Source organism: Strigops habroptila, chromosome 4, assembly GCF_004027225.2.
Source record: "Strigops habroptila isolate Jane chromosome 4, bStrHab1.2.pri, whole genome shotgun sequence".
NCBI classification, from domain to species: domain Eukaryota; kingdom Metazoa; phylum Chordata; class Aves; order Psittaciformes; family Psittacidae; genus Strigops; species Strigops habroptila.
Genome location: NC_046358.1, coordinates 47,049,125 through 47,073,934, shown reverse-complemented (window position 1 = coordinate 47,073,934; position 24,810 = coordinate 47,049,125). Strand labels below are relative to the sequence as shown.

At 40.0% G+C, this 24,810-nt stretch overlaps 1 protein-coding gene across 3 annotated transcripts in view; it reads right to left on the bottom strand.

Moving 5' to 3' along the window:
- Positions 1–24,810, bottom strand: part of RAD51B (RAD51 paralog B) — a 437,358-nt gene that overhangs the window by 177,885 nt on the left and 234,663 nt on the right. The gene's annotated exons all lie outside the window — the stretch shown is intronic.

Genomic DNA, 24,810 nt, shown 5'->3' with positions numbered 1-24,810 from the left:
TAATGCAGCAGATAACACCAGGCACAGCACTTTATACTTGTGTCTTATTTCCCATGCTAGAAACCTTCATGGTTTTCAAAATGTATTTTTGTATTGTAGAAGACACTTTCTAGTGGAAGGTGTCCCTGCCCATTGCAGGGAGGTTGGAACTAAATGTTCTTTAAGGTCCCTTCCAACCCAAATCATTCTATGATTCTATCAAGACAGACAATAAACAGCTGTAAAAATAGCAAAGTCATCAATTCTCCAACCTCCTGCAGCAACAGGATGAGCTGCCAACATTCTGATAATTTTCATTTCTATATGGTTTCTCAAAACCGAAGGCAGACAACATGTCGTATAATTTACTAAGTTCTTTCCTGACTCTATCTCCAGAAAGACAAACGGCATCAATAAATATTAAGGATCATTTCTCCATTTTTGCAGCATATGAGCATATTATTCTTTGCATAAGATGGTTTGGTCTGGAGTGTACAGTACCTTCAACCAACTTGGTCTGACACTACTCTGTCCCTTCAACCAGGTCCTTAAGGAAAACGTTCAACAGCATTGGCCCCAGGAGTGACCACCGAGGAAGACCACCAGCTGCCAAGTGGAATTTGAATGACTAATGGCTATCCTTTGAGCTCAGAGGTCCTGATAATTTTCCACTACCTTGTAGCTTGTCCTTCCAGTCTACTTCTCGCTAGTTTCACTATGAGGACACTACAGCAGACCATGTCAATATACTTGCTAAATGGAAGATTAAACCACATCAGCTGCTCTGCCCACATCCACTAAGCCAGTCATCTCATCATACAAGACAATTGGACTGGTGAGGTATGATTTGCCTTTGGTAAATCCAGACTGGCTGTTTCTGATCATCTAACCTCCATGTGCCTGGAAACCATAGATGAGATTACCTGTCCTTGTATTAATTCCAAAAGAATTCTGCGGTTTTGTTGTCTTATCACAGAATGAAAGAAAAAAATCCGCCTTACTCTAGGTAAACTTAAACACCTGTTTAAAATGCTGATAGGTTTGATAGATACTTAACTAAATAATGTCAATCTTCTACCTTTCAAGCACAAATTGGCAACATTTGCAAGTAAACCAGCAAGACACAGGATTTTTTTTAAAAAAGAAATAAGAAAAATCAACACTTTGCTATGAGTAAATTTACTTCAAAACTGAGGATATGATGAGGGTGTTTAGGATGACTGGGTAGATAAAGATTAGTGGATTTAATGGACTGTCCATACTGCCACTAAAGGAAAAATTCTCCTTCAGCATGATTATTCTTCTTCAGCAATCCTCTTGAGGTATTCATGTATTTGCCGTGGGAACTACCTGTATAACCACATTCATCCATTTCTCTGTGAATAGAGTACTTTTTAAAAAAAAAGTATTTTGGAAGTATAGCAAGATTGAGAGTGATGCTCAGGTGTGTGAATTTCTGCATTCTCATGTGCCAGAAAATTGGCTCTGCATTGAGACACTAAGTACTTTCAGTAGATGGGTCCAGATGTTAAGCAGACAGCTCTGATGCAGGTTTCCTTTTGCTCATCTTGCCAAGGATTTTGTAGCCTCTGAATACATTCAGGAGCTGTGATGGGATTGAGTTTCCATGCTTATGTCAGTTCCTGGCACTGGCAGATGCAACAAATGATGTGACAAACTGCATAAGATGTTTTGGTGAGGATTTAGGCTTTCAGCTTATACCTAATAACATGGTCTGCAATGCTCAAAATCTCCCACATTTCACTAAAGGCCTCTCCTTTTAAGAAAGAGCGTGGAGAGGAGAGCCACAGAAGCCCAAAGCTATAGCAATTATTTTGAATTTTCCAACCCCATGTAAAAATCAGACAATGTTTGTAGTGAGCAAAAAGGATTAAGTCTTCCCACCATCACTCAGAATAACACAGAGGAGACTGGCTTTTCCTACGAAAGGATAGCAGTCTAAAATGTTAAGGACTTACATTATGTCCTCTGGAGTTTCAATGGCGTTCTCATTTGCCCATTTCTCATGACAGCATCTACAGGACAGCAGCAAGGGACCTTTGAGATACACTTGAGATACAAGTGTAGGGACCTTTGAGATACAAGCAAGGGACCTTTGAGATACACTTGACTCCAGAGAAGAAGGGCAGAAGTCAGCAAGTCCTGCCACTATCAGAGCACATTCCCCAGTATGGATGTTATTGCCAGTGCTCCACTAAAGTGTATCCTGGAGTTGAAATCCCACCTCCACAAACATGGCAGTTTGCCCATCCAGATCTTTGCAGATTGAGGAAGAAGACTTCAGCAAATTAATTCCACAACAGAAGTTCAGATGATCACACAATTCTGAGCTGGAGGCACATCTGTCTGCAGCATTCCTGTCCTAACTCTACCAAGCAGGATTTGTGCTTTGCACAGGTTAGGAATGCATTTTAGATTTCTCTGCTGCTTAGCTTCCAAAAGCAGGCTCCACATATACTACTTTCACCATTTCTACTTAACTCAGTTCCACAAGAGACTGCAATGTTTGTATTTGCCACTTGCTGCTTTTCTTCCTCTTCTGGAGCTACCCATCCTACCATAGGCATAAAATCCAGGATTTGATTACATTACACTTTGAAGCAATTCAAATTTCTTCACGCTTGGGCTAGGAGTATGTAAAACAAATAACTTGAGCACTATGATAGAGTACAATCATAGGGAATTCCACGTATGCTTCTCAAGCAGAGCTTGTACCGTGGTTTTGAGCCCTTGACTTTGAAAAGCAAATGAACACCACCACTGTTTAGAAAGTAGAACAAATATATTAACTTTGTTACTAAATAATTACATGATTAAAGATAATATCAACTTGACAGACATAAGTAAGGACTAAATATGGACTAAGTAGTGTCCTAGTGAATGTGGCTATACAACTTCATTTTCTTCTGTGAAACCAATTTTGTCCTAACATAAGCTCTCAGGAAAGCTCTACACTGGTCAAAAGCTTCTGTAACATAAACGCTGACAGGTGGCCTACATGAGGTGAATGTGAGATTCAGAGCTAACCCACAGTAGCATGGAGCCATCTCACAGAAGCTTCCATCCAATCTCATGCATGAAGTAGTGTCAACAAAAAGTTGAAGGCCTGAATAATGTGGAAAGATGAATTTCCCCTGTAAAACAGTGTCTGGGAAAGTGGAAAGTTATATTTATTATCCCCACATTTTCAACCAAGAGAAAAATATACAAGCATACATAGAACTGCTCTTTGAGGGTGCTACATGAAGAAATACAACCAACCGGCCACCAAGCCCCAGGAGATCCCAGGAAAGCACACAAAGGCAGTGACACTGTGTGGAGGTTCTGAAATCAATAGACAAAAGAAAGCAAGCATTTTTTCCTAAGGGCAATGCCGTGATCATTTTATAGATGCTGGATCTCAGGTTAGTGATAGTTTAAGTAGGGTGGTTTGATATCATTCACATATGAAATGAATGTCCTCTACATACTCATTTGCTATATACATTGTATCTTCTCTAATTCTAAATTAAGCAACATTCTTCATTTAATTATCATGCTACAAACATGAGAAAACTGTTTAGGAAGTAGTAATTAGGAAAGTGCCTCCTGGATACTGTTGATCATTACAACATTCTATACTCTCCAATATTGTCAGTGGGGATGCACATGATGAGAAGCATCTTGTATCTACTTCAAAAAACAAACCTTTCACCCACAAATAAGGAATGTCCAGCTATCCGGTACCTAGCGGAGGTACCTTTCCAACTTAGTTGAACACAACTTGTTGTTAAAGCAACAGCTCATGCACCAAAAGCCAGAAAATGAAAGCACTCTCTTGTACTTGCTCAGTTTACAAAAAGGGGGTATTTGGATTCAAAGCTTTGCTGGTAACTGCAGACCTGTATTACAGCTTTCTAATTTCCACCTGCGGATAGGTAGGTGCACTCAGCTGTTCCAGTACGCAGAAGGATTTGTAGGACATCTTTGGTGGCAGATTTGGGCCTAGTCGCTTAAACAGTTCACATCTGTAGTTTTCAGCCGTTTCTGGTGAACAGAAGCATAATAACAGCTTGCAGCCATGGCTAACCTACACTGATATCCACTGAACCAAATGAACAGCTTGGATACTCTACACTCCAGCACTGGCTAGGCTGGTAATAATTCCTAATCAAAGCCAGTTAAAAATAAAAGAAAAAATCTGATTTTTAAAATCGATCTGCTAAAGACTAAATGTTTTGTGAAAACATGTACATGCCAGTAAATCTTCTGATAGACACAGGCCACATTGATACCTGCCAAGCAGATTCCCTGCAGAACCATGCTGTCCTCCAGCCCACCCAGGTCTTCTAAGGAACAGCTTAGGAGGTGTAAGAATGGGGGAGGGCATGCACGTTCACATTTTTTTCAAGCAATATGTTGCAACTCTGAGAAGACACATTTTTGTCTTTCCATTCCAATTAGAAAGGTTTTCCGAAAACTCAGGAATTATTGCACAACAGAAATATAATTTACCAGCCACTCCCATCACAAAGAACCACAGGCTTAATCCTTTACTGGAAAGCAGATCAACTGCCTCTCAGTTGTGCTTCCCTTTTTCCTCCCTTCTCCCCACAATGAAATTTTCATTCTTACCTGGAGATATACTATAACTTTTAGTTTGGGAAACTATCACATAACTGTCTTCCAGGACATCTGACCAGTCTCCCTACTCTGACATGGGATCACTATTGGCTGGGACAGTGTACAAACGCCTCTAATACTATAACCTTCTTCAAGAAGGAAGAGGCAATTTGTAAGACCAATTTACAGTATCAAAGGTCTGACAGAAATTGGGGAACAGCAGTACTGCATCTCTGACAAATTTATCAACCCTTACCTTTGCTTATGTACAGACATAACATACCTCTGGAGTACCTTAGAAAGAACTGGCACTTACTAATATTCCCATTGTACTTGACCCTAAACGTGGACATTTTGTACATGCAATATAGGGATTGCTGTGGCTCCCATAGCTGCCATTCAAAGCTTACGTGGCAAAGACAACATAATGCTCAGGAAGGGCTGCCCAAATTCTGCAGGGATACTAACAAACTTTACCACATCTAGAACTTTTCCTGGGATCTCACTGGGCAAGGTTAATATAATCCTTATCTTAAAGGCAAGCACCGCCAAAGAAAAAATAGATTACCTATGCCAAAACAAAGGCTGGGCTTGTATAATCTGGTTTTTGAATTCAGCCAAGAGATGTTATATCCCACCTGTGCTGAGAAGTGTCACAGGAATTTCAATGAGTTCAAATAGTGAAAACAACAGACTTGGGCTTCATGTGAAAGACAGCATTTCAACAAAACCAGTGCTTCTTTATGTCACTCTCAGTGACTGTCTCACTGCTAACCTAGCAGGAAACAAGATGCTTACAGAACAATTAACGCTATTCTGTGCCCAACAAAAGTTTATCAGGCTGGTTTCAGCCGAGTCCTACTTTATTTACAAGATACAGCAAGATTAGAGCCAGAGGCACCATACTCATTTGTCACTTAACACTCACAACTAACTATACAAGAACACACTCATGAAAACTTATTCTCCTTTAGCTTCTCTAGATTTTCCCTTCAGATGTAGTGACTTATTTAAGCAATGACCGTTGCAATTTTGCTGAAATTACAGAAGTTACAGAAACAGTTTTTGAACGACTGTAATACATTTAATTGTACTAGTATGCTCTTCAAAGGCATTACTATGGGGTTAAACCTACAATAATATAACAGATGTTGCTGCTGTTCCTGGATTTATCTTTCAAAGTTATAGATGCAAAAACATCCTGGAAAACCTAAACCAAAGCTCTTTTGAAAAATACAGTTTCATTCAAATAGAATCACAACCAAATAAAGCCGTAAAATCAGAGACTGCTCTAAGTACGCTGTAACGAGCCCTCAGATTAACTGAGTTTGCAATGAATTCTAACACAAATAAATTCTGTGTACCTTTTGGGTTTTCTGGCAAAAACATTGCACACTCTTGGTTATTACCCATATGGGAGTTTCACCACATTAATGGAATCAACATGCTGCTTTTCTTTTGCTAGCATGAGTTCTTAAATGATTTTAAAGGTTCTTGTACCTCAGTTCTGCTTTCCACGTTAAAACTGGTGTACCTAGCAGCAGTGGCTCACTGTGAAGGACACACACCATTCCAGTATTGGCTCAGATGAACGCGTTGCTTGGGATGCACATGGTGTCCATTTGAGCAAACCATTGAAATAAATATCTCTGAAATAAATATTTATCAACTCAGCTATAACTATTTCCCTTTCACACTGAACGGTGCTGGACAACAGACAGGAATGTTAATGACCTGACTACTCAGTCTTTTTATATGCCTCATTTAATTGATTAACATTACATCAAATATACATGTGTGGGACTTGTAAGTCCCACCTGCTCCAGTACACTAGGGAAATCTGTTGCGTGTATTAGATTTCCCAGCAGAAAACTACATCCCACTCTCTCTGCAAGGTAAACAGCTATGTTCCTTTCAAAAATGACAATTCAGATTCTTCTTAGGTAGCTGGTTCTCAGAGGTAAAGAAACTGCAGTCTTAAGGCATCTGAAGTGTGACCGAACTTTCAGACACGTGTAATAGTACCTTCACTTTCCTTCTACAGCTCTCCCACTCCCACCCAGAACAAGACTACTTTTTATTGGCTTCAGTGAAGCTCCACACCAAAGTAACACTTCCCACCATCTACTGTGCCTGCTGCCTTGTCCAAACCAGCTTCTAATAAATTGACCATTACTCAATAGCAAAAATTCTCTATGGCACAGAAAGTAGTAACTTGGTAGATGTTCCCCTTAAAGGATTTGATCAGTGATCTAATTTCCTAGTATAAAACTGCTTCATGCATTGGGGTGGGGAGGGAAGGGGGAGATAAATTGTCTGAGATCAGCAGCAAACCTTGCCTCATCTCCCAAGAGTGATGAAACATGCACCCTGCTCAGAATAAACACATCCTCTGTGAAGGGGACTGTTGGATGGATTAGATGGAAAACACCCTAAGGGGAGGATTTTGTTTGTCTGTAGATGCCTGCCCAATGCATAAAGAGAAAAAAGAAATTAGGTCGCTGCTCTGTGATTAAGTTGCTGTCCCAAGTATATCTCAAGCTCTCTCACTAAAAACAGGTTCATTTTTTCCCCTTTGTAATCAAGTTCTTAAAGTGTTCAGATTACCAACTATCTTTGCATTGTGAACATCTCATTGCTCTCATGGTACAGCTAATAGCCAGTTATTACCTAGGAATGCACATTTTGCACAAACATCCACTTACTTTATTTTTGGATGGCTTAATGAAGAAGATACACCAGTGGCGAGGGGAGGAGAGAGAAGAATTTAGAGAGGGAAGCCAAGACTGAAAATGGGGTCAGCGGCAGGAAATGGAGCGGGGTGGGGAGAGCTGAGCTCTGCGACAGCAGGCAATGGCAAATGGGCTGGAGCTGGCAAAGCTCGTGAGGTGGAGACATGGCCGCATAAAGCAATGAGCATGCTGCACTCTGTGTTGTGTGAGTAAGCCACTGTATAGATATTATAGTGCCATTAAACCAGTGTTTTTTAAATATTTGCAAATTGGACTATGCCAATTTGAAAACTGGCATAGAATAATATTGCAAAAATGAACCAAGTACCGATGCACAAGGCATCGCATTTCTTACCTCTCATCTGCTCAAAGAATAGTCTAAAAGTCTCTCAGGTGAGACTGTATAATTCATAGACAGCTCTAAGAAACTCTTACCGTTTCCTCCTGGGGAAAAGACGCTCGCATGCCAGCTGAAAAGCACAACAGGTAAAGACCCCTTGCAACTCCACACAGCAAAGAACAGCGACGTGTTTATGTACGGCACCTGTAGTCCTTAAACCACACTAGTTTTTAATAAGTTTCTGATAATTTTTTTATTACACTGATTTGATTATGTTCTGTAAAATCTACTGTGGAGGTTTTTATAGTCCTCCTTTACTAGCTCTGCATCCTGGAGAAGGACCTTTTTGTGCTTTAACAGGGCTGCAGATATCAGTTGGAAACCATGGTACATCATCACTAAATACCTCTTCATAAAGACAAATGTTTTCACAAGAGATTCTCAAGTTTCCAGACTACTTCCTCACTTCACCTTAAAAGCAAACAGTAACCTGTCTTCTCAGATGGAGTGCTTGTTTTTCTGGTAAAATAATTAAAAACCTTGCCACAGGTCTAGTTCATCTATCACATAATAAAGTAGTAAAGAGAATTTGAAAGCAAAATACAAGTAATCTTTTCCCAATTCTGGCCTACTAGTTCACAGAAGCACTTCACATCTTCATGACATGGACTTCACCCATACACCCAAGGACTCAGCCTGGACACCAGAGCCAGCCAGTGAAAAGGCCAATTTCAAATTACACCTCTGCTTGCAAATTCTACGACGGGACAGTGGTTTGCTTTGCCACGGTGGTTGTTCTCACAGAGCTCTCCTGACACACTTATTCAGCAACCATGCCTAAGCACAGCAACCCCCAGAGCCTGCGTTTGGCAGAGGGGAGCTAGAGATAGTTGCCTCCCTCCTCTCCTTGCTTTCTGAGTTTGGTCTTTCTGCCAACCAATGTTGACCAGAAGGGCCATGGATTTTAACAGTTATGTGAAAAGGAGAAGGGACGTCTCCTGATATGCTTGTGCTGAACAGAAAATCCACCTCAGGCTGGAACATGCCAAGAGTTATCCATTTGAAAAACAAAACAAAAAACCTGGAGGCTTTACATTAATGGAAGCTGCAGAGTGGTTCACACTGGAACTGTGCATGCACACACAACAGGCTTCACAGTGCAAGTGAAGGGGCTTATTAGAGATGAAAGAAGGCCTCACATCGCCCCTTGTAAGGGACCATTGTCTCCCTTTCTGCTACAGTCGTCTGTGAAGCTGTGGGAAACAAATGACCTCCGAGCCACAGCACTGCGTGCAACTGCTAAAGAAAAGGAAGGGGGAGGGAGAAGCTGTTTTGTGGGAGGGCCAGCGTCCTTGCTGTCCAGTCTTCCAACGACATCCCCATCATGCCATCCCTCCGTGCAGCATGGAGATGCTTCTCATGTCTCCAGCTCCTGCTGCAGCCCAGTCAGCCACAAACTGCAATCTCAGCAGAGAGAGCAAGACTCCCTTTCCCCGCCAGCACAAAGGGGTTTCCCACCTGGCTGCCCGGCTGGTTACTCTAGCTTAATGGTTGAAGAAATGTTCCAGACCTCCTGTTTTTGATATGTACTTTTTGTACCATTAATAAGAATAAAAAATCTTGCTTTACTTGGAAGAAAGACAGGGATCAAACAACAGAGAAACCAACAAGAAGTAAATGAAGCACTGAGGAGAAGGGAGAGAAAGAAGGATGGGTGTAGCACACAAAGGAAAAAGTATCTATAGCTGATTCTTACCCCATGTCCATTACTGAGTTTCTGGTTATGAGGAATGCTGGCAGGAGCAAAGGTGAGTTAAACAGTACCCACGCACATGCAATCCCCAAAGCCTCCTGAGCTACTTTGAATACAAACCACCCTCAATTATTCTTTCTGGTCTTCTCTACTTTTTTGATTGCTTATCATAACCTTCTTTGCAGTTATTTGATCAATCATAGAAGACCATCCTCTGTTATATTCAACACTGCTCTGGAGAGCAAGACTGGTATTTGTGACCTCCAGGCTAAATTACTGATTCTACCAAGAAGCGAAGTCTAGCATTTTTGTGAAGTCCATTGGTTCAAGAATATAAATTTCTCTCAACACATTAACACAAAACTGTGTCTTCACATCTGGTTCAAGATTTCTGTCTTGATATTTGGAGATCAGTCAACTCTATGTCAGTAATCCTCTCTCTGCAGTGCCCACAGTCAGACTAGGCTGCCAGAGCTGAAGAAGATGCTCCTGGCTGCACCCGGAAGGCAACTATCTCCTGGACTGAAAGAGAATAGCACAGCTATAACTACATTCAAAACTATAGGCAACATTCAACTTAGCTTTCCCTGAACTTCTTCAAAACCTCTAACCACAACACCAGAAAGTTTGTGCAGTAAACAACCACTGCACTATATTCTTTACTACCTGAAAAAGAGAAGAGTACTATCACTATCATTAGTTCTGTATTTAAATATTTAGGAGATGCTTACACGCTTTGGTATTGCATGGAAATAATTGCATATGCAGAGTAAGGGGTTTTCTTCCTTAGATACCTCTAAAATACATGATTTTTTAAATTTAAAAGTATACAGCTGTGTTACTAACAGCAATACTAATTGTAACACGAAAGTTTTCAAAAGTTAATATACCTTTCCATAACAAATTCTCTTCGGTTATTTTGTTTAATACGTCTTGGGCTGGAGCCAGGCTTTTAAGCCCAGCAGTACACTGTCTGACTTGCAAACACATCCAGGAAATACCCAGAGCTAAACAAAAACTGTTCTCAATTATTTTAAGTTCATAAAACCAGCTCAGGATAGGTTCTGAATCCCTTTTTAGTTAACAGAAATACCCGTACAGCTGGAACCCAGACTACAGCTCTAGCCACCTCTCTCCAATGTCAACAAAATTTTCCGCTTCTGTCACAAGATTTTGACAGTTCTTACAACATCAGTGAATCAAGTCTTGTGGTCTCTCCAGAAAAGCTGCATTATCCCCACTGCACATAAAAGGGGAATCAGCAGAAAAACAGCTTTGGGGTAGTTATAATCCACAGGTTACTCTGCAAAGTGAAAAATGGAGATGGAAAGAGAAGCATTGCCCTTATAGCTAAACACATTCAAGTCAACAAAACTTGGATTAAAAGTAGTAAAATGCTTCCCAGGACACAGAGTCAAGTAGCAAGGAAGGTGAAAAGCTGGAAGAGCCCTCAACAGCCCTAACTCTTATAATTCATCAGGGGAGAGCAGAATCCACAACACAGCACAGATTTGTACTGATGTGATATTCCCCAGAACAGAATTATGTACTGTCCAATGTACTTGTGTAAAAAAAAGAACTTCCCAACTTTGCTTAAAGTCCTTCAGGAAGTTGATGGTAAAGCCATGTACAGAAGCCAGGTCTCTAGATGCTTAGTCCTGTTATTTTAGAATACTTCTAAAAAGACTTGTGTGCGTATGTAAACAATATCTATATATAAATAGATGCATAGTGTCACTACTGACATGGACTGTGTCTGAATGCTTGGGAACTCAACCACGGTAAAGAGGTCTGAGTTAGAATCTGAGAAATGGAAAGTTAAACTTCTATAAGAAAACTTTACATACTGCTTTTCATGTTCTCTGTTTTTGGCAAACAATAATTACATAACTGGTTTTCGCTGTCCCTTCAGCATGAAATGAAAAACAAACCACATGAACAGAAAATAGTGAACAAGTAAACGGGATTGTTCACAAACTTTTGGTTTTAGTAGTCTCAGGTAAGGAATTGCCTAATGTTTTCTATTTATCTTGCTGATGGTCCTTTCAATAAGAACCTACAAATGACAAAGTTAATTAAAATGATTGGACAACCTATGAAACAATATTTGCTAAGGACGGTAGCTACACGGTGACATGGGAAAGACAGTCCATAACCTTCAGAATATCCAGATGCAAAGAACAATAAAATATAAAATAGATGAAATATAAACATTGAAACCCAGGAAACCACATCCCTGAGCACAGTTATACACTGCTCATGTACTCTGCAGGTAGAAAAGCATTACCATGAAAATCAACAAAACCAGTCAAAGGAGAATCACTTCAGTGCAGGAAGGCCAGCACAGGGACCCCAACACCATGCCTTCTCTCATTCTCCAGACAAGTCACTGTGAAGCAAAAATTAGGCAGTGTTGACTGATCTTGTAAGGTTGTTCTGTTTGGTTGTATTTTAAAGTCCCTATAAATACCATTACCTGAAGCAAGCTAAGTACTTCTGTTCTAAGACCGCAGGATCAGCCTGCATCAAAAATGATCAGGGCAGAGTGAAGGTGAGCTAAATACACTCACATTTCACTCTGCATTTATTAACATCCATCTCAATTATTTTCCCAAAGATAGCTAGTGAGTTGTTTAAAACAACGTCCTGCAGCAGAAGTACCAATCTGGCTCTCATTTCTGTGTGGTTTCAGAAAGCAGCTGTTTGTGTTTACAGTCACCAGCAAACAATTCAGCTTTTTAATCAAACAAGAGCTGCTTGGGTGCCTTTGCCCATGGCTATGGGAATCAAGTCACTTTGGAAAACAGACCTTTTATAACAATACTAAGAGGCCCTCGGCGGATGCAGGGGATTAGGGAGGCATGCTTTTTGAGAAACCAGTTTTATAGTCTGTGGCCCTCTCCATCCTGGGTCAATATACTGGGCTCTATAGCAAACTTCAAACTCTCAAAAGGGCCCGGGCCAGTTTTCTTTCTTCTTCTCTCTCCAAATCCTATTCTTTTTGCCTCATGTGGCTACGTCCTCTTTCTTTTTTCCCCACTGCATGTGCAGAAACACAATAATATGTTCAGATCTATTATAAAACAAAGTTAGGCAATCTAAGAGAGGATGATGGTTTTTTTTTTAGCAATAGACTACCTTGTTTAGAAATAGAGGAATGTATGAACACTTCTGGGCAACTCTAAGCACTTGCTTAGAGGTCAAACAGATTGTGTGAGCTCTTCTCCATCTTTCACTTTAGCTTTGTAGAGGCCTTTCCCTGTTGGTGGCCTGCTTGGAGCTGTTGCTGACAACTACAAGGTGTGCAAGGTATAATAATACATGCAAATGTTAGTTTGTCACAAGAATAAGACCAGCTGTTCATTTCTTTAAAAGTGAACTAAACACTGAAATATCAATGGTGTGCCTCATAAGGAGTCAAACTGAAACGTATAATGGCCAAGATTTCTGTCGTCTTGTACTGGTAAGTGCATCAGCTAGCAAAGGAGCAGGTGAGCTTGAATGCTGCAGCTCTAGACTTGAAAAGCAAAAAAGTGTATCTCAATGAGAAGCAACTGCCTAGTTTCTCCTCCTCCTGATCACAGCTTAGTAATGACAGTAATCTCACCTGCTGTAGTTTGAAACATGGACCTCTGGGCCATTCCTTTGGCTTCTTTCCTTTCTGGAAAGACACATTTATAACACACTTTGCAATCTTTGCCATTCCTCTCCATAAAGCTTCCATAAGAAATGGCAACATCAGCTATAAAAACAGGACTATCCATGTTTTTTCTCTTCTAGAAAAGAAACGCAGAGCTTCAAAGAGCTAATACACTAGAAAAATCCCCTAGAAGTGACCCAGCAGCTGCCATGGGAGGCTTTAACTTGTCTTGAAAGGAGAACACCTTTTCTTGCAGCCAGATGACATGAGACAGTTTAGTTAATAGCATCTTCCTCATTCCACCAGGAATTCCAGGACAGACTTGAAGACTTACGTCTTCAGAAAAACTTTAGATAGTCTCACCGATATATTTACTTCTTTTTTTATCCCTTTTTTTTTTTTTTTTTTTTTTTTTTACTTTTTTGTTGCTAAAGTAACAAAAAGCTGATGAAGGCCACAAAGGGAACATAAACACTCAGTTAAGCTGGTCTACAGACTGATGGAGAACATCAATCCAGCAAATAAGAAAATAATGGTATCACCATCAACAGCTGCGTGCCAGACTCAAAGATTCACTACAATTGTCTCACTAATGGGAACATGTTCTGTCATTGCGAGTGGTGCCACAGACATGAAGAACCACTAAAAATTTGTTTTCCCACAAGGTTGCTTCAAGCAGATCACTGCTAAAAGACTCAGTGAGTGGCAACCTGGAGACCCTGTGTTTTGATTTTATATGGTATCTGCTTCCTCTGGGATGCCCTAGCCAAGGTAGCACATAATCCTTTTCAATAAAGCAACACTGTTCAGGCAATTCCCAAGCCAGCAGCTAAAGGAAAAAATAATAACCCTTAGCAAAGAATACACAAACAACTACAATCTACAATCTAAAAGAAAATCCACTTAGATACAAACTAAACAGGAAACTGAAGTGTCTTGAGTTTAAATGAGGGGAAGCTGCAGATGAGTTCTGGCTCTCTAGAGAATAAAAGTATTTCGGCCTTATGGTCACTGGCAGCAAAGACCTTTTTTATTCTGTCTCCTCAAAACCTGAAGTCTGTGATCTCTATCAAGTGAGCATGAGGGAAGATTAATCCCCTCTTCATTAACTTCTTGAGTCTTTTACCTTGAACACAAGTTCAAAAATGCACACAGCATCCTTATACAAAAAGCAGTCCCTGGGTTTCATAATCTAGGTTATCGTTCTCTGGCAAATGTAGTTTATTACATAGAGGAACGCCAAAAGTTAAGTGTGGAAGTTTATACAGACACACCACACTATTTGTATTGGATTGATTAAAAAACCAGCAAACGAAAACAATGACTCTAAAGAAAAGAATCCAAGAACAGAGCGTTCTTTTTGTAATTTTGGTTCCTAAAAAGACACACTTTCAGGAGCTGAGTATGTAATTTTTTTCAAAACTTAAAATGAGCAGTAATGAGTAAGGCAAATGGGCTAAATATTCCGCTCCAGCTGAACTTTCCGTACAGTTTCTATTTAATTTTAAATCCCTGTCTTCCATGAGTTTTTAAAATTTCTTTTACAAGAAAACATCACAGTTGATACTGATTTGTATATTTTGTATAATCCAACTCAAAAAGGTTTAATATATAATTTCCAAATTCTTGAAAGAAGCCCATTTCTGTTGAACTGCATGTTACAATTCTTACTGATGTAGCATGAGGTCCTCCTCGTCCACCTGACCAGGCCCCAGTAGATTCAACACTGAAGTTTACTGTCAAAATTGCCTTTGCCTTCAAAAACCGAAGAAATTCAAACAATACAAAGTAAATTTTATCATGCTGTGATTATAGAAGTAAATGAAATTAACCAAAAGAAAATTGATTAATAAAACAACACAGAAGCAAATAGTTTCCCATTTGTTTGTTAGTTACAGAATCATAGAATAGTTTGGGTTAGAAGACACCTTCAAAGGTCATCTATGCAATGAAGATGCAATGAGCATGCAATGAACAGGGACACCTTCGACTAGATCACGTTATCCAGAACCACATCCAGCCTGGCCTTGGCATGTGTTCAGGAATGGTGCATCCACCACCTCTCTGGGCAACCTGTGCCAGTATATTTTACCACCCTCATTGTAAAGAATTTTTTCCTCACACCCAGCCTGAATCTCCCCTCTTTTAGATTAAAACCATCACCCCTTGTCCAATTGCACAGGCCCTGCTAAGAGGTCTCTCCTGTTTTTTTTTATAGGTCCCTTTTAAGAACTGAAAAGCCACAATAAGGTCTACCCGATGCATATTCTTCAAGAATTTTGCTCAAAGTGTTGTTAAACTAACAGCTGCAAACAAGAAACACAAATGCAGCATAACTGAGATAATCAATAAGTCAGCCCTCCTCTGACTTTTGTTGAAAGGATATGCTCAAAATTAGAAGGTTTAAAGCAAAGAATGTATATAAAGTACAGGTCATGGAGTATTTATAGATATTCTAACGAAAAGTATGCATCTTATGACATGAAGGCCTAGATAATATCTCCATAGTGCATAGTAGATTTTCTCATTGGGAAAGTAATGAAGGAATGGTAATTCATAGCTAAAATAAGCCAATGTTACACTGTTACATGATCATGCTCTTGCCAAGGCATAGAAGAAGAAATTAAAACTTCAGCTTAGTAATGTGCCTTCAACCCTCAGTGCTATCTGTGGCTACTCCTCAAGCACAGCTTACTACTTGTCCCCTGCCTAGGGCTCTTCTTGAACTTACAATTACACAAAATAAGATGATGCTAGGTCTAGAATTACAAAAACCCCTACAATCCATGTTTTCTCAAAGGCTGGCTAGCAAGAACTCCTAACTTTGAAACCTAAAATTACATTGTCATCAGATGAACCTTTAAAAACTCAGCCTTTCTAAAGTGAAGCCAGATGCACATCTGTGATTATCAGAACAACCTTGATTTGGCTACACTGTAAAATTACTGCCCCTAGATCCTCATTCTGGAAGTCAGAGAATAGTTTGGGTTGGAAGAGACCTCCAAAGATCATCTAGTCCAACCCCCCTGCAAAGAGCAGGGAAATATCAGCATGCAATTTGTTGGACAGATTCTATAATCCACAGATGAAGGTAGTTGTAGGTTTTGAGTTTATCCAGCATTAACAGCCCCTAATAGCCTAGTTCAGTGCAGACATAACAAATGGAAATGGCTTTAAATTATCCTTCCCGAGAGACATAATTCCATAAGAGAACAAACTCTATATGCACAAAGAGAGATTTCCAATGTAAACATGTGGTGGAAGCTAAAAGCTGCAGCCAGATTTAGGGCAAAGCAAGGGATACTATTACAAAGGCACCGCTTTCTTTCCAGTTCACAATATATATATTCTTTTCTGCTGACTTTTCTGCCCTTTGTGCTCAGAAGACAACGTATATTAGAAAAGTCACTTTTAAACTTTTTGAGACTTAAATGGGCTTTGTCTCATTTTTCCCCTAGCACAACAACCCTGGCTGGGATGCAGAATCTATAATCATTATGATGGGTTAATCGTAAGCATCTGACTGTCAGCGTTTTAAATTATCCTTTACGTTTTCAGAAGATGAACTTCAGAAATTTCACTTATTAGCTAATTTGAAATTCTTAAACTGTGAGGAAAAAAGGAAAAGATAATGTGTAATAACTCCAGTACGGAAGATTCTTTGGTTTTTTTTCTTTCTCAAGATTGATATAATATCAGGCCTGATTTTGTATTTGATGAGATGCCAAGCAGAGTCAGAGAGAAAAGTGTTTTACAGAGAGAAATCCAATGCCAGTGCTAGCAAAACCTGTATTTATGAACTCTACTATTTTTACCCTCTGCCTTATTGGTGCTCTGACAAATACACCTATGAAGGCATTATATATATCACATCCATTATTATTTGGACGTTTGACCTCATCACCTCTCCTAAAAACACAACATCAGATCTAAGTTCAACAGAAAAATTCCAGCCATTTTGCAGAACACAATATTGATCTGTGTTTCAAAACTGAAGTTTAGACTGCTAAAGGTTAGTTGCTTTTGTTGGTTTGTCACTGTTTTGAAACACTGCTAACACTCAATGCTGAATCAGCACCCTAAAAGAATAGCTGAATTATCCATTTGAAGATGACACTGTGGTTTTTGTGACTGGACACATTGAGTCTGTTATATCAGTAAAGAATAAAAATCTTCTCCATCAGCTGAGGTCTACGATTTCAGACCATCATGTTTAAATAGAAACAATCTGGATTTAAATACTCTCCATAATGAACAGCTAAAGAACAATTCAGCTAAAGAACAATTGACAGTGCCTGAAATTTCCACGTTGGCAACACTCACATAATCAAAATTTTGTATCCGTGTTTGCTCAGAACTATGACTAGTGTCTCCACCTTCAAATTCTACCTTAGGCAAATGCACCTAAAGCTACTGGTACCCAGCTTTCGGCTTTAAAGACCAGGGGGTTGGGGGGGGGCATGGGGTGTGCGTGTGAGGGGGTGAGGGTTGGTTAGTTGGTTTTGGTTTTTTCAATCAATTCTGTGATGAACAGTTGACCAAAGACTAGTCTGCAATTTCCTAAAGTATTTCGCTATTAGATGAAAAAAGATCTGATAATCATAACAATTCCAAAGAAAAACATAAACGGAATGACCATCCAAGTTACCCTGATAGATCAATTGTAAGACTTCTAAGTATGTGGTTATCAATAAATCCATCTACATGTATACACATATGCACAGGCACATAGATATGTATTTCATCTATTATATAATGAATTGTCTTTGTGTTTATATAGGAGAGGTAGGTGGAATGTGAAAGTTGCAGCTGTTTCAGACATTCGTCTCCTAGAGAATATGTATTCTGAAAGAAAACTGCATTAGAACTTGATACTCCTTGTCTTTTGAAGAAACCTAACTTAAGCAAGTATGGAAATGGGATTTAAAATGTTTTTAGATGAGCCGCAGCAGCTAAGTAGACGGGCTTTACAAATGTAAGCTGAGAGTTTGCTTTAATTTTACTAAAAAACTTCCTTGATTTTTTTTTTCCTTTTCATTCAACAGCCACAAAAAAATTCCTATTTGAACAAACCACCTATACTAAGCATGTTCTCTGACAGTATATACGTATAGCATTCTGTGTGGTGCATGGCTTTGTCCTCTGCAACTTTATGTGCTTGAGCTCCTGACAAGATCCCCCAAGACGATGGTGTGTTTCTATATGGAATTGTTTACAGCATGATCAGGTTAAAACAATGATGAAATAATAATAGAACTGGACAGTACTTGCATTGAACAGAGTCTTTAACATGGTCATGTTAGTAACTGAACATTTGAAACTATCCTCCCAGACATGGAGGAGACCATTACATGTACTGGGAAATAAACCCACTTTTTGTAATTTCAGTAATAAAAGACTATGAAGGTGAGCAGGGAGAGCAGCAATCGAAAAGAACAGAAAGATCCATTATCCTTTGAATTGAAACTCGGTCAAAAGGAAGTTGAAACTACCACTTCACCATGAGGTATTCAGGAGAGACAGTTATTTCTGGAGGAACTGAAGTTACACAAGATAGTTTTGGCAGATAACAGGAAAACAAATCCAAAAATGAGATGCTAATTCACAGTAAGGCGCAAGCGATAGCCACTGTTTGCTGACTGTCACACCTTCTTGCCAGATGTAGCAAGAACATGCCATCTGCAAGACAGATTACTTCTTCCTTCTGAAGGCATAAAAATCACAGGGAAAGGTAACTTCTAATATGAATCCAATCTAATTTACAAACATTGCAGGGCTTGGGCATGTTGGGAAAGAAGTGGTAAGGAAGAAGGACGCAGCTCCCTCTTGAGAGGATTGAGGGGGATCCCATTATCTGTTCTCATTTGTGATCCTTCACTTCCTCCTGGTGCGTAAGCTTGATGGGTCTTCTATTATGACATACTCACTGGGAATAAAACCCCACAATGCAGGAACACTTGACGAATAAGAAACTTGCCTCCCCAAAACAGACATCCTCATTCACATTCATGCAACATTTTAAAGGTTAACAACACTGTAGCTGGTATTTAACTTTGATTCAGAAAGGAAAAGAAAAAAATTCCTCAAGCAGAAAGCTGTTCTTACACAAATCAGAATGTATAAACACTTGTGCAGAGACCATAAGGACTGTGCTGTGCTTTCTCAGAATGAACTAGGGGAAGCAACTTCAAAAATTTCCTCTCCCTTTTAGTACCTTCCCTTAGGCTTCATCTTATTAATCCAAAGCACACGCAATCTGGTCACCCAAAGGAAAAACAAATCCAGAGGGTCTCTCCTGTGGCTTATACTTGCCATCTTTTGTTTTAATGATTTCAGTGCTTCATTTGAAAACGTTCCACTTCTGTAAACAGTCTTGCCAAAAGTCTTTATACAAGCCATGGATCACCAAGTGAGATCCTGATGGGGTATTTCTGCAGCTCGCAAGCAGGATTCAAGGCTCATTTCTGTTACCTTTAATGGTAGTTTCATGGTAAAAACATTCCTTGTGCTATCATGACACAATATGGGAGAATACACAGATTTCTATTATACACCTCCAAATTCTGCCCAATGCCTTCATCCAGAAACCAACCTAACATTCTACTCTCAAATAACCACAGCCGACTCCTAAATGGAGATTTCAAGGAACATTCCAATTTGTGAATTTTATTACAAAATTATCATCTATAGGTGTACTCCAGAGTTTACCTGTTGTAAAAGATGTTTGTGCATTTGGGCTTTGACTAGAAGGTCTTCATGTAGTCCTAAAGCTCTTAACCTTAATAAACTGGGAACCTAGTCTTTTGAGTACATACGACCTCAGCTGCTGTCACTGCTTTACATGTTTACACTATAGTTACTCTGTAGCCCACTGAGAGAGCTTGGCCTGCACAGGTATTTCCAGAAATCAGTGTTCCCGTCTCATCAATGCCTTCATTATATCCTCTGTCCATTAGAAGCAGGATGCTACCTTACTATGTTAAAGACAAATCCTTCTTTTACCCTGAAGATCATCTTCCAGGCTGCCAGCCCAGTCCTGCTGGTTCTAGGCTGCCAGTCAACCTTACTAGGGCATCAGGGCACTCACACATTGGTAAATCATAGAATCATAGAATAGTTAGGGTTGGAAGGGACCTCAAGATCACCTAGTTCCAACCCCCCTGCCATGGGCAGGGACACCTTGCACTAGACCATGTCACCCTAGGCCCTGCCCAACCTGGCCTTGAACACTGCCAGGGATGGAGAATTTACCACTTCTTTGGGCAACTTGTTCCAGTGCCTCACCACCCTCACAGTAAAGAACTTCTTCCTTATATCTAACCCGAACTTCCCCTGCTTAAGTTTAAACCCATTACCCCTTGTCCTATCACTACAGTCCCTGATGAAGAGTAAATATTTCAAAAGCCACGGTTACAGCAGCAGGTATCATCATCACTGCTCTTATTGTCAAGGTATTCACAGCAGCCACCATTTCTTCAAAGGACTTGTATAGGAAAACCCAGGTCACCCATTCTTGGTCCTCCTCCTCCTGTAACTGATCAGGCTCGAGACTGACGAGAGATGTTGGCCCACGCTCATTAATCACATACTATTTACTGATGCATTATGTAGGATGCTGTTACATACCGTATGTAACAGCATCCTACCTGTGATGCTGACAAATGTGTCCTGCAGGATTTCTTCAGCCAATCAGTAGTACAGACTTCCAGGTTTCACTCCTCTACTGGACCAGGTCCCTCTGTTCACTGAAAACGCTGTTCTACTATCTTGTTCTTCAAAAACTTTCAACTTATGAAGGGCATGCAGCAGACACATATAGTCAATTTGCAGTGTCAGCATTTAGAGATTTTGGAGACAATGCCATCCTACTTTCACTGTTTCGAAGGTTTATTCCATCTCAGCTATGCCTCTTCTTAAGAGATACCTGAACCTGGCCCTCAAAAAAGTGACTTTTTATAACCCACGAATAGTCACATAACGAGAAAGGAATAAAATCCCACTTTATGTAAGTGGTTCATCTCAGCAGGGCCTTGTCATGTATCAGATCAGTGTTTTTCACACCAATGATCTAAATCCACCAAACTATACAGAACCAGAGAGCAGTGGTTAATACTTTCACTGATTGCTGTGGAAGTCACTGATGGCCTCAGTACAATGCAGAAATCCCTCTTGGTTTGGAAGCAGGTATTACTTTGGACATATTTTTGATGTCTGTATATCACAAGTGAACAACTTGCATAATGACACTGACAGCAATCAACAATTCTAATATTCCGCACAGGAACAGGGCAGCAGTCACACCTTACCCCATGTCGTTCAAATCTGACCCACAGACTTTGTCTGAGCACTCTGCATCCAGCACAATGGCAAACACGCAGAGCTTCCCAAGCCATCCAGCGTCTCAGTGAATGATTGCTTTTTTTGTAAATATGACTGGCCACAGCTCAAAGGAGCTTTTCTACGCTTTTGATCTCCACTACAAACACAAAGGACTGAGCAGCATGTGGTCAGGACAAGCTGCATCCAGTGAGAGGCTATGAAAACTTCTGCCTGTAGTGTCAGTAAAAAGGAAGGTAAGCTCTTCCACAACACAAATAGTACAAAACTATTTCTGTGAGAATTCAGCTTCATATATTTGGAAACTGTAACTTGCATTCATCCATTCCTGTTCTCAAAATCCCGTAAGTTCCATGAGGGCCCATTTCAAAAGAAAGCATAGGTACACAAGGCTGATTTGCACACCTCACCAAGCTTACATGTCACTGCATGCAGAAGCTAACAGTACACTCACATGCTATGAGTGAGCATGAATAAAATATTCCTTAGGCATAATGCCTAGAAAAATGAAAGAAGAGTTTTCCGAGAAAACTTCAAGAAAAACTCATATAAATATTTTTAGTGAAGTGCAGACTTCTAAGTATGCACTTTCTCTCATGCCTTAGGATGACTTCAGATCTTAATTTCTTCCACAGATGCACTTCTTTGCCAGGTTCTGACAAGGCTGTTCATAAACCCAAAGATTACAGTGCAAAAAAGGTTTGTGCCTTCATCCATAAAACATACCAAATGGACTGCATTTAGCTGGCCTTTCATTTTCCAGTCCCATTTTCCCTTACAGTAAAATCATGGCAATAGAGACAAGCAGAAAAGTTTCCTGTGAGCATTTAGCCTGGTCTGCACCCCAAGAAGCTGGGTAACAGATTGTTTCTGTACAGATGTTTTATGTGGTCTTAAATATACCAGTAACTAGTGTACCAGCTTCACAGATGAGTCACCCCAAAGTTGTCACCTATGCTGCTAATAAGTTGTATCTGCTAAGGTTGAAGTTTACCACTTCTTCCAGTCACTGCACACTCTTACATGTTTGCCCACGCAACTAAGACAACTGAACTGACAAATAGCAATTCCAAGCATAAGTACCTCTGCAATCTCACATTTTCACCAAACTCCTGAAGCCTTACATGGAAAAAGCCTTTCTACAACATGGAGTGGTTTTTGTGGTCCTCTTCTGAACTCTTCCCCAGTATTATTTCCATGTTCTCCCCAGACTCTGAGAATCAGAACTGGACACAAATTCCAGCATAAGTTTACCAGTCCTGGCTACAGTAATAAACAGCATTCCTCCTTTCTACTTGGCAATCCTGCTAAAGCATATCAGCATCCCATCGAGAGGCTCTTTGCCAGAACTGATGAGCAAGACAGCTTCTGCTGAGGAAATTTCAACTACTTTCCCACCCCAGGATAATCTCTGGATCACTGTTTAAGTCTGCCTCTTATGCTGTATGCACAAACTTGCATTCTTTCCTCTCATTTACATTGCCTTTATTTGGCTGGAGTAGAACTACACAGAAGTATGGATAATCTTTAAAAAGGAGATAAAAACCAGACAAGGAGATAAATGGAATAATCCATTCAGCCATGAAGATGTCCCATAAAAGTTGCATGAAAGCATGCTCTTGAGTCAAAAAGTGGAAAGCCTTCAGTCCTGCTGTCCATCTTGGGAATTGCCTGGGAAACCACCACATCAATGGAACAGATCTGGCACCATTCCACAGCATTAAATTCAGAAGCAACAAATAATCTTTGAAAAAGTTATTAGTTGCTGCTGGTATTTAGAAGGAAAGTGTTCCTTCATCCTAGCATCCCAGCATTCTTGTATGCACTCATAGTTGAACCAATTCAGACTTTTTGGGGAATCTGCACATGCATTTTATTAATTGTTTTTAGTCACAAGCACTTACCTTCAGTACAGATTGGAACTTTCATTCTAAGGGAACAGATTGTATTTTGGAAATGAAAACACAGTCAGGAGGAGTGCAACGCATGGACTTACCCTGTCCACCTAAGGTCCATCAGATATTCATCTGCAAAAGCCAAAAGCCAAACTAAAAACTACATTACATTATCTTCCCATTTGCTCCTTTTTGCAATGTTGGTTGCACAAGCATGAAAGTGTAAACAGCATGATTCTCCCTTATCAACGACCTGTCTCCAAGATTTACACAGAGGCCAGAAGCAGGTTCCTCAGCATCATCTCTGACTAACTTCACAGACACTGGATTACCCTATCAGCAAGGCTGCTGGGAGAACAGTCTGGACGAGAGCAAAAGCCTTTGTTTACATACACATTCCCTCTTCACTAACAAGGAAACAACTCAAACTAACATAAGTAACAAAATAGCTTGGTATAAACACATCCATGCACATATGTACACACATATAATACACAGGGCTTTAAGTCCAGAACCACAGAGAACCTACAGGTGGGAACTATTAGTACGAGATGATCAGAAAATCAGGCCTATCTGCCAGCTTTTGGCTGCAACTTCTTCAAGCAGTTTCTGCCCAAGTTCATTAAAGCTCAAAAACTTGAGGTCTATCAATTATAGTTGCTGGGAGTCTGACTCAGTCTTTGGCCATGCAGTAAGATACAGTTTTCACTGCCGGGTCGGTAGTTTGGCCCAAGTCAAGAAACTGACTGGCTGTAGAAGAAATTTTGTTTCACCTGAAACAACTGTTTCAGGTCACTGTTTTGGATCGAGTACAGATCAGTACTAGCTCAATGTCATCACCAACAGACAGTTGTTACAGTCTGATGCAAAATGAATCTGCCAACTTAGCAGTTTCACTACAAACTGCAGTATCTGCATCATCAATGACATTCACAACAGCTTTAGAAATTCAGCAAAGGACTAAATAGGCGCCTGAGTTTCCACGCTTATTGACTGGATGTGAAGTCTCGAGATCAAAGCTGAAATACACTGATAAGCCAGTAAAACAGCTTGTGCCACTACTGCTTGTGCTTGATGGTCCAAGGACAAGAGGAAAGAGATCATGTTTGCCAAGCTCTCAGCTTGGTGCCTTACAGTAACACTCAAATCTATTTAAAAAGTACAGTCTGTTATTAGCAAATACTTTCCTAACTACAGATGTAAGTAGAAGGCACAGTTGTTTGTGTCAATATCCTGAAAGCACCAAAATTCTTTTCATCTAGTCTATATTAGGTGTTAGGAAAACGTTAATGTTGACCATGAGGTGGGATTTAAAACACTCTCTTTAAACACATCTTGGTTACATCTGGTTAGTTACAGTAAGTCCATCACTGACGTTACACCCAGTTACTTTTTCAAGGAATGTCAACATTTGAGGGCTGTGACTTACTGGTAGTTTAATGTTATCCTGGGATTAATATGAGAGGGGAGAAGAGGACTGTGAGTTACGAGGGGATGTGTACTGTAAGAGA